Genomic DNA, 10,635 nt, shown 5'->3' with positions numbered 1-10,635 from the left:
CTTCGGAGGGCTCCTTGTGCCCTATGCAGCGCCATTCTGTTCACGGTTCACCTATTGGAGGGGGAACGACGTTGAGAGCATATCCGCACTCAATTAACTTACGAAAACAGGAGTCGCTTGGATTCCTGGAAATCAGCTCCAGCATGGAATCGATCCAAGAATGGAATTTGTCGAGAGGAGGATACTCCGGAAAATATAGTCTCGATGATTTAAGCACGGGAGTCTGTGAAAGAGGGGACTGCACGGAGTATTCCATGAACCTTCCGAATTGGCCGAACATTTTCCGCAGCGCCCCAGAATCGTTGAGGATTCGAGATCATGTGTCTAGAGTAGAAATCCATGAATCTCCCCCGATCCCGGGGATTTATATACATATCTCTCCTTGAACTTCATCAATCCTAATGAAGCCTCTGCTTCGTAGACTAGGTAATTGTTTCCTTTTCGGAGCGCGACCTGATTATAAGCATATGTACCAAGCTCGATCCATGGTTCGATCGATCACGAGCTGAAAGCTAGAAGCGCAGTTTCCTCCAGGCAAGCGAAGATTTTCTTCACGAACTCTATTCGCTTATCGACACACCTATAATCTTCCGCACTAGCCATGCAACGGATTTACCAGATAGCAATGATTGAAACTACGATAATGACAGTATATTTTAAAACATGATAACATAATATATCTGTGATATTGAGTATCTTAATCCCATGAGTACTTCTATGTTGATTTCGTGCGTGAGTGAGTCAGTGCGAAGTCCTTCGGTCGGAGGTGATCATCGACAATTTCGTGGAATATCTTCTCGGATTCAGATATCATTTACAATCCTCAAGAGGAAAGTCGAACAAGCGAGGGACATAGGATGATCTTATCGAGAGGGATCTGCGGCATATAATCTGGTTCTCATTCACCCAACAACACCGGAATCGTTTCTAATCATCTCAGATGTACACACGCAGGAATATAGTGAAATTTCCTCGCTTCGTCCGTTGACTTCAGACGAAGCTACAGACCCGAAAAGCCTCAGATCGGGAAATTCATCGGTCACCGAGTTTTTTTCCCTAGGTAGGTAAATGGAATTCTTAGGGTGCATCTCATGCAAGCAGTCTACAGAACGGCATCGGCATTGCCTGCGAGACGAAATTCCTTTATTTGACTGGTTCGTTTCGAGATCGTGACTTGTTGATTCGGCGAATGAGGATTAACAGAGAGGAACGTCAAAAATAATCCCCGATTTTTGTTCGAAAGATAGGGGAAATTCCTAACTGAGAACCTCGAGAACTCGAGGCATCGGAGGACGTGAGTCTCCGACATAATGATCATGAAATCGTTTCTCTCATAGAAGCAGCGAATGCTGTGTATAATAATGCCTTCATATCATATGTGCCATGATTCTGACGCCATCGTAATCAAGTCCATTGAATAGGATGTATATCACTCCTCTGATCTAATCAAATGCGTGGAGAAGAACACGATAACTATCAACGATGCGGAGCCCATTCTTTGATTCCGATGTATCAACAGAAAAATATCGAATATGAAAATAAAGGGAAGACATCATGAATGCTCTGAGAGTTTTACCTACCAATGTACTGCCTCTCTATCCGGTTCCTCCAAGACCTCCGGCGACCCCCTCGCTAAAACTACCCATCTCGCTCTGATCGGGCCTGTTTCTTGACACCGGAAAATCTTAGCCGAATGGAATAACCGTGCTTATCTCACCGCCTACTTCTTTCATCTACACTACATCGAAGGTCGACGTATGGTGGCAGGACCAAGAGGGTCGCAATCTGAGCTGACTCCGGACTTCAGCATTCCGTGATCACTTCTCACCTACGTCAAATGTCAATGAGGACAATAGGGCTCATGACGCCGGAAGCATTCGTCAACTTGCCGTTGCATCGAATGCTCTATCGTCGCCGATTTTTCGGCTTCCGAATTCGTTTCAGCGGAACGGGTGTTCTGACCGGGATGAGGTTCGCAGACTTCAAGCGGAGCCGCTCGTTGTGGGCAGCGGAAGGACGATTCTGCGATCTCATGAGAGGCGGCTTCCTTCGCGATTAAGAAAGTTGTCGCTTCTACGTTGAAGCTGGTAGAGAAATGTTGCCAGCGTATATGCAGTATTACCCCGCACTCGATGACGCTCTTTCGCCGTTATCAGCCTCGAGGTTGCGATCCGGGAGTCCGAAGCCTGCCACCTGTGGTCGAGGAAGCGCGTTCCTATGGAGCTCTGGGATTGTCTCTCATGAAGCTGACGCTATCTCTCTAAACGCTTTTTTCCAGGATGTCATCAAGTGCTTCGTAGGGTAAGTTAGTGAACGGATAATTGAATAGCCGTGAGCTACAGCTTGAGTGTGGTACTATTGTCAGTGCGAGTTCCTCAAACTACAGGCAAGAGCTTTTTCGAGCGATGAGGGTCGACGTATTTCATTCTCGCTCAACAGTACCCTGCTGAAGGGAGTGAGGTACAGCGGGCGATTTCCTGTGTGAGGCACGCGAAGCGCACGGCCTGCCTGCTATCGAAGGTTATCTTCGAAGACCCTCCTCAATCGAATGGGAGGTGTTCTGAAATGGTCACATCAGGAGCTACATATGCCCGAACCTCCAGCGGTCAATGGGGCTCAAGGAAGCGGCGAAGGAACAGAGTATGTCGTGCTTCTCCGATGGTTTGTGTGTCAATCTAACAGGCTTCGTGAGGCCTCGGACGTCCAGGATCGAACGGGATCTTCCAGCCGCGGCGCATCCGTCAGTGTCAGCGGAAGGCCGAAAGAGCGCCTGGTTTTTCAGCTCGTGACGAACGGTTGACCGAGTTGATGCTCCGTCAGTGGGCACTCCCGATCGGAAAATGGAAAAATCGGCTCCCGGTCTCTGGAAAATCGAACGATTCGCCAGGTGACTTGCTCATATAGGACGGTTCGCGCCTCCATGCACTCCAGAAGACTTCTGCTGCCTCCGGGAGGAGGGGCGAGGAGTTCATGAGACGCTGCACCGTACCTCTGGATATCCCGCGGCGTGAGGATATCCGCTCTCATCAGAGCGGGTACGCAACGTCTACGATTTCAAGGCAACGCGATTCCATTCTTCTGAGGGATCGTCTCCGGAGTTACGGACCCTCTGAGCACGTTTCCGTTGGAATTCAGTGACACTCCATTTTGTAGGGAGCTTAATTCCCGGTAACCAAAGGAAATAATCATTGCTTGATTACTCCTCGCAGCGAGACGTTCGAAAAAAAGGCTAACCGTCCGAGCATGATTCCGACCTTTTCCATCAGGGGCAGACTTGATGTGTCCAGGGCCAGAGGATTCTGGCCGATCTCAGAGGCGGTCGCCTATAATCTGTAGCCTAAAGTTGGCGGCAGTCTGAAGAAGCGTTCTAGCCTATGGTCAGTCCGGCCTTGAGACAGGTCTCTTACTCTAGCAGGGAGAGAGTCTCTAGCAGCGCAAGAGAACGCTCTCAGGACCATATGATCTGTATCATGCGCTACCCTGCGACCCCGCTCTGGTGCTTCCCAAACGTGAAGCTTGTTAAGGAGGATGTGAGGAATCCTAGTCGGAATAACCCAGAAACCCGATGAGGCTTTCGTGGTTGAGATGCACTGTCCGAAAGCATATGCTGATGGGAACCGAGGGCAGAGATCGCTGAACCTAGGATCCCTCTGAGAAGCTGTTGTGTTGAACAGTGAACGTTCTGTGTAGAACAGGACATCCCTTGATGCGTCGCCGGAAGGGTTGTTTAGCCGATGTAATCGCGAGACAATGGTGAGTTCCGTGCGTCACAGTCAGTGACCATTTCCCGCGGGAGATTTGGATCCCGGATCGCGAGTTCTTAATCATTGATTACCGGCGGGAGATGATGCGTATCCATAAGAGCGGAAAATTAAAATCCGCCTAAGATCACATACTCCCGCATGTTTCGCGATCCATCGTCGTCGAAACGGGAAACGGGCTCGTGCAGTTTTCTCTTCAACTTTTGATTCCGTGGCGATATTCCCATCTATCGCAGCTCTAGTCCCCTCCACACGTCGGTGGCTCCCCGCGCGCATACGATGCCGTGAGCGCCATATCGATGAAATGGCCCACTAGCGTCGATTTACCGCGGTACCTGATGTTCAGCCCCAAGCCTTCCCAAATTGAATTATGGTGTTGGGCAAACTTTGCCCAATACAATGACAATGATATTGAGCATCATCTGAACACTGGATCGGTGGATTCGGAATTAACAAAATCGTTATCAGCAAGGAGGCGTCCACCATTTCAAGTCCGCAAATCTGAGATCGCCAATCGATCCGAAACTCATCGCGCATCCTCCCCTGTCCAGTATCCATTGAAATCCTGCGCGTCCCTCCGTTCTCTCACCATCTTTCCATTGAAGAAGCTCTAGTCTGACCCGAGATCAGTGCCATCATTCCGCGGGAGCCTGCTCTTTCTCTGTTCTGGCCAGACGTTCGGAAAAGTGAGCGAACGCATCCGACGGCAGGTCACGTCTCTCGGCCGGCGTAAAATCCAGCACGGTACCGGAAGCATCCGGAGCCTTCGTGAATCATTGTCTCGGCTTTTCCGCAGCATGCAGTAGGTGCCGAACACTCCATCGGAACGTCTCGGTCGGTATCGTTCAGGCCTCTCGGGTCGGCCGCCGCGGCGGGAACCCTCTCTCCTTTCTCGCTATCGTCTGCTAGGCTCTTGTTTAGCCGCCGCGATCCGCGATCAATGATGTTGACAATGATCTCTTGGTGAGAGCGGACGACGACGATAAGGCCAGACGACAGAAGAGAAGGTAACAGTCACCAGACACCATCAATACAAAGAAGGACAGAGAGCAGCGCTATCAGACGAGTCTTCCGCCGTAGTGAAGTGGAAGGAGGGCCCGCAGTTCTGGAGGATCTCTGCCGATCGTCGTCGAGCCGGCTGAAGTTTCTGGCTTTCCAGAGGCTCGCCGAGGGAATCGGAATCGCTGCTGTCATTCCATCTCGAACGATTGGTTCTGACTATCCGGAAACCGACGTCAGGCAGGAGCGGTGATTGCAGTGAAATGTTGACGGTGGAATTCGCACCGGTTATCAGTTCCACGGCAGCAACGTCCTCAATAACGTCGTCGAAACAGTGACCGATATTCTCTGCTACGGTGACATTCATGCTGGGTTCGAAAATGCAGCCAGCGATCGCGATGAAAGTCCAGGAAGAATTGGAGCGGGAATCATCCGTCCGAGTGCAGGAGTAGGACGAGAATTCCTTCGAGGGACATGAATGCGTTAAGAAGAGCATTAAGAGTTCACGATTCGCACGGACCTCCAATGGTTCGGGGAGGCCTTCTTGTTAGCAGCGCGGGAGCAGACCGTTCGGAAGGTGATCTGACGAATCTCTGTCGAGACGATGAACTCATCGACGTTCTGGACAGCGGATATCACGCGAGAACTCACCTCGCTCTCATGGACGAGTCGGATGCAGGGTCCACCTTACAACAGAACCAGTTGGATAGTGTCGGGGTCGATATCAATTCTGGCTCCGGAATCATCAAGCACGATCAGCTGATCGAAGATGTAGCTTCTTCCGAGTCGACATCGCTCCTCGACGACTCGAGTGGTGACGATGAAGCGAACGGCAACGGTGAATCGAATTTCCTCCAGCATCACTGCCATCAGACAAATCAGAGCGCTTGTTCGTCCGAAGCCACTCGACGGGCTAAATGGCAGCTCTCGTGCGCTTTCGTCCTCTGCATGTGCTTCATGATCGCCGAAATGATCGGCGCGTATGTTTCGAACAGCACTGCCATTTACTCAGATGCGGCGCACATGATGACCGACCTAACGGGTTTCGGTCTCTCGATAGCCGCTATATACATCAGTGAACGAAAAGCCACTCGGAAACTTCCGTTCGGATTTTTCCGGGCCGAGATTCTCGGAGCTGTGTCGTCGGTTTTGCTCATATGGGTCGTGACGGGAATCTTGGTCTACGCGTCGATCAAACGCCTCCAGACAAACGATTTTGAAATCGACGCCAACACCATGATAATCGTCAGCGCCTTGGGAGTAGTAATGAACGCTATCATGGGCCTGATTCTTCATGGGAGCCTACCGTGTCTACCGAAGATTCCGGCGATGTCCCACGGACACTCCCATGGCGGAGGAGCTACGCACGATACAAATATCAACGTCCGGGCGGCCATGGTGCACGTTTTTGGAGATCTTTTACAGTCGGTAGGCGTCCTGATTTCGGCGTATCTCATCAAGAAAGATCCAAGTCTCAAAATGGCAGACCCCATTTGCACCTTCGTTTTCTCGGCGCTGGTGCTCTTCACAACGTTCGGCATAATACGAGACGCGGTCTCTATTTTGATGGAGGCGTTCCCGTCGAGACTGAACTACGCCGCTCTCCGGCTCGCCCTGGAGTCGTTGGAGCACGTACATCATGTGCATAGTCTGCGTGCGTGGAATTTATCGATGGAACGCATAGCGCTCTGCGTGCATCTGGCCGTCGATCCAAGTGCCGACCGCGACAAGGTTCTGCGAGCCGCCCAGCGAATCCTCAAGCGCAAATTCAAAATTGCCGACGTCACGGTGCAAATCGAACTGTACAATCGTCAAGCGATCGTGCTCTGCGAAGACTGTCAATTGTAGAGCGCCGCCGTCCATCCTCCGTCTCGAAGCGGAGCTAGAGAATCCCCCGCCCGGGGGAATCCACCGGATCATTTCGGGCGGACTCAATGCTCCATCCAATATGTAGATTATTATTCTTCTTGGCGGTTCCGTGAATTGTGATATGTGAATGCTGAGGGAAGGGTCTGGCTGATGATCGAGTAACCGACTCTCAAGCGCACTTTCATCCGATGCCACGCTCTATCGGATCATCCGAGATTCAACAACCCTATTCATGTCTCACCAGATACTGTTGTGTCTCGATTTGGGATACTTGGAAGATCTTGCGTGCATCCTCTCTACGGCGACCCAAGAGACGAGAGCCGGAGCCATCGATTCATCGGTACCTTCTCCGAGCCGAGGAGGCGGCCGAAATAATATGTAAACTACACGATCCTCACTAGGTTTCAAATTCTATCGTTCTCCGGAATTCTCCTAGAAGACATTCTTAGTACAAATCTGGGAGTCTAGAGTCCTGAGCTCCCGGAGCCGATGCAAGTGCGGCACGCTCCCGCAATTTAGCCAATGGATCCACCGCAGAGATTGCTGGATCGAGTCGAGCGGGAGAGCGTCATATTCTCTGAAAGTCCAAAGTAATGTGATTTCCCCGACAAGCCACGTCTGTTTCCCGAACTCTTTGGCTCGCTCATTCCGCTGATGCCAGTCCTGCATGGAAACGATGATTGTGTACATGAATCAGACACGAGAGCGCCTCACAATCGACGTCGAATCACGAGAGCGCGACAGGGCTTGTGATGACTTGACGTGATGGAATCTCCTCAAATTTTTTGAGAGCGTCGAGACACTTGTCGACCTTCTTCCGAGTGTCGTCAGGCGGAGTGGTGCGCGAATTTTCTAGTAGGTATAGCTGTACTAAGTAGTAATTGTGAAGCCTATATTTAGAAACACTGTTGAGGAGTCGATAGCGTTTCGGTACAGATTCGAGTCTATGTAATATGGAAGCCTACGATTTCATTCACGGCATTCAGATGGACACTGGTGAAACGAAGCTTCCACGTGGGACATTCAGCGGACATCAATCTTTTCATCAACTGCGACCGGAACTGCGCACAACCAGAAAAAAGCTTCCAGCTCGTCTGCGAAGGGAGGCAGACCACGAGTAAGAGTCAATCTGCGCTTTTTAAATATGGCTGCAACAGTGAATGAAACTCCATCCCGAATCGGCCTTGAACTGGTCCGACCCTCGTCGCGTGGGACGCAGAAACGAGCGGAGCGATTCGACTCCTCTTGGAAATGAGGGAAAGGCAATCATGGGGCTGGAGATAATTTCTCGCGGAATCTCTGGTGTCGATCAAATTCATACCTTGCTCTATAACCCACCCCTCGCGCGTGAAAACTGATTCGTGAGTCTCGTGTGCTTCATGGAGCTTTACTCTGTTCATTTGCCTCGCAGAATATGTCTGAACATATCATCGAGAACGTACAATTAAAATAATTAAAGTCCTGGACAGAAGAGCTCGACTCTTCGACAAATGTGGCCGAATATGATATCTGCTAGGGATGATTTTGGAGTAGAGGAAAGGTCGTGCGGATATTGACATATGACATAGAAATGTATTGAGATGTTCGCGGGTCGCTCATAATGAGGAATAAAACGGAAGAGACTGGCCGACGGATGGGCCTGAGATAATCAGAGTCACGGGTTTTCATTGATTCCATGGATGGAACGTCAGGGAAGATGTGAGGTGGAGGTTCCTCGATTCGTTGGAATGCATGTTGATTCTCAGATGGAGAGACTGGCCCATGGAAGCGTCTGATTGGGAGCGAGAAACTGAGACGTCTTCCTGAATCCTATGGAGCAATACCCTCCGTGACACTCTCTGGATCGATGGGAAGTCGATTTGAGCCCTCGGTTCTTGGATGACCATCTGCATCCGTCCAAGGAACGCTTCCGATTTCAATCCGACGACGATTCTCAAACGTCTCGTTCAGTCTGCCTCCACAAGTGAATAAGGTCCTGAATCGATCATCCGGCACCGGCCTTTCTATTCAGTCGCGGAAACTTTACGGCCTTCGATTTTACAAGCGTGCATTCCGAGTGGATGCCCAGCTGTGAAACATTTCCACGGCCTTACATTTGCTCATACCGTTGTAGAGAGCCACCACAGTTGATCAACAGTGTTGTTACACTGTCGGAAGCTTCATGATATGTACTCGGGATTAAATAAGCGATGGCCTCTCGAACTGCGGATGTGAACTCGAGTGAATGTACCTCCCAACGAAGCCACGAGCTCCCAGGGACGAACAACAATGATCCGTCGCTTTGCTTGCGGGAAGCTATCCGCTACACGTGGAATCGGGCGACCGTTTCTCGTTCCCGGCTGTTTGGACATTTGACCGAGAATCGGGGAATTCTCAATGGAAGTTTTGTGTATCGGGAGGCTGAAATTTGAAGAGAGGATCGAAAGCTGTTGTGGGTGTGTGTAATGCATCGGATGTCATTGCAACTGAAGATCCGATCGCATCGGACGATAAGAGCGCGCCGCAAGACGCAGTCATTCTTCTGAGCCATTTCGGAGGTCAAGAGAGTCCGGAAAGTCGAACCACCGTGAGCTTGATCCGATGCCATTCTGTGATTGAGAAGGCTGCTTTCCCATTATGGAGCCAACCGTCATTTTCGGGCCGCCATGCGGCGGCAAATTTTCTCGCATGCGGGATCTCTGGGCTCAATGCCAATACTATGGGCAGACATTGAATCGGGCCTCGATGATTCTCGAGTCCCCGGACGATTCTTTTATCCTGATGGCCTTGGTCATTCATGGAGCTATCGTTTGCACAGGACTTCTCGTGACGAGAGTCAGGAGCTCTTCGCGCAGCTGGACCCGGGAACGTCGGTGGGATGTTGGAATCTCACGATTCACTCGCTCTATAGGATCTGGATTCTGAATGTACATAGACGGAATAGAAAGGATTTATCAGCCGACCCGACAGCGATGCTTCTCGCATCAGTTGCTCCTCCTGAATCGAATTGGCGCGGCGAATCGACTCGGGGCCGTGTGGTCACGAGGAGATTCCGAGTTTCGAGAGATTTCGAGTATAGTATCAAGAGCTCAGCTATTTCGTCGTTCAAAATTCCGGGATTCCCGTGAGCTCCTCGCCGAGGCACTCTTTTGAGCGACGCAAGCGTATCGGAACTGACTTTCAGAATAGGGGTCCTATAGATCGTTGATAGAGAAATAGAGCCAGAGGCACAACAGCAGTTCAATCCGACTGAATTTCCGAGCGTTGTCAGAGCCGACACGGTTATGCTTCAAGATTTTACTTAGGCCCATCCATGGTTCATGTAAACAGCATAGCGTCAGAGTATCTGAGCGGAAGGAACAAGCGACTCAGACCGCCACGCCGTGTTCGGTAAACATTACGAGTCTCGAAGTTCACGCAATCTGAAGAGAAACTCTGTTTACCCGGTCAGCTTCATTGATCATAGAAATATCCCACTGGATGCTCGCTGCCTGCCTTATGTCCTCCGATAAGGGGGAGTACCCTAAAATATCTTTCAACCTTCTCGCGGCTTTCCTTTGGAGCAGACCATGTCCTTGATTTCCTCCGATCAGATTGGGAGAGACCGGAGCTCTAAGGGGGAAGCCTTTGATGCGCTTCACGGAGGCTCAGTCGAGCAACAACTGGATAGAAGAAATGTAGTCCGGTGAACGATGAAGCGTGGACACGTGTTCCATCGATGTCGATCAAGTCAAGAACGTTCTTCCGCATCGGGAGACGCCCCTCTGCCAGAGCATCCCCTCCAATCAGAGAAAATACGGTATTATCGGTCTGAGCTCCGCCGGAGGAACTCGGAGAGAAAGAGCAAGATGCTCATCAAAATCAACGGCCGTCTGGTCGGTGAAAGAATGCATCCCGGTATCGATGATATCTATCGAGGTCAGGGGAATGATCACCGCTGAACACAGGGGGGAACGTTCAAGGGGAGAACTGCAACCGCGAAGGAGTTGACTCAGAGCATAGAGATTCCTTTCGGGAAAAGGACGGG

At 50.7% G+C, this 10,635-nt stretch overlaps 1 pseudogene; it reads left to right on the top strand.

The window, feature by feature from the left end:
* Positions 1-4,886: 4,886 nt before the first annotated feature.
* On the top strand, positions 4,887-6,608 carry LOC100901410 (zinc transporter 2 pseudogene; annotated as a pseudogene).
* Positions 6,609-10,635: the final 4,027 nt, after the last annotated feature.

Source organism: Galendromus occidentalis, unplaced genomic scaffold, assembly GCF_000255335.2.
Source record: "Galendromus occidentalis unplaced genomic scaffold, Mocc_1.1 scf7180000077475, whole genome shotgun sequence".
Lineage (NCBI taxonomy): Eukaryota > Metazoa > Arthropoda > Arachnida > Mesostigmata > Phytoseiidae > Galendromus > Galendromus occidentalis.
The sequence above is the reverse complement of the archived record's forward strand: the minus strand, read 5'-3'. Positions and strand labels throughout refer to the sequence as shown.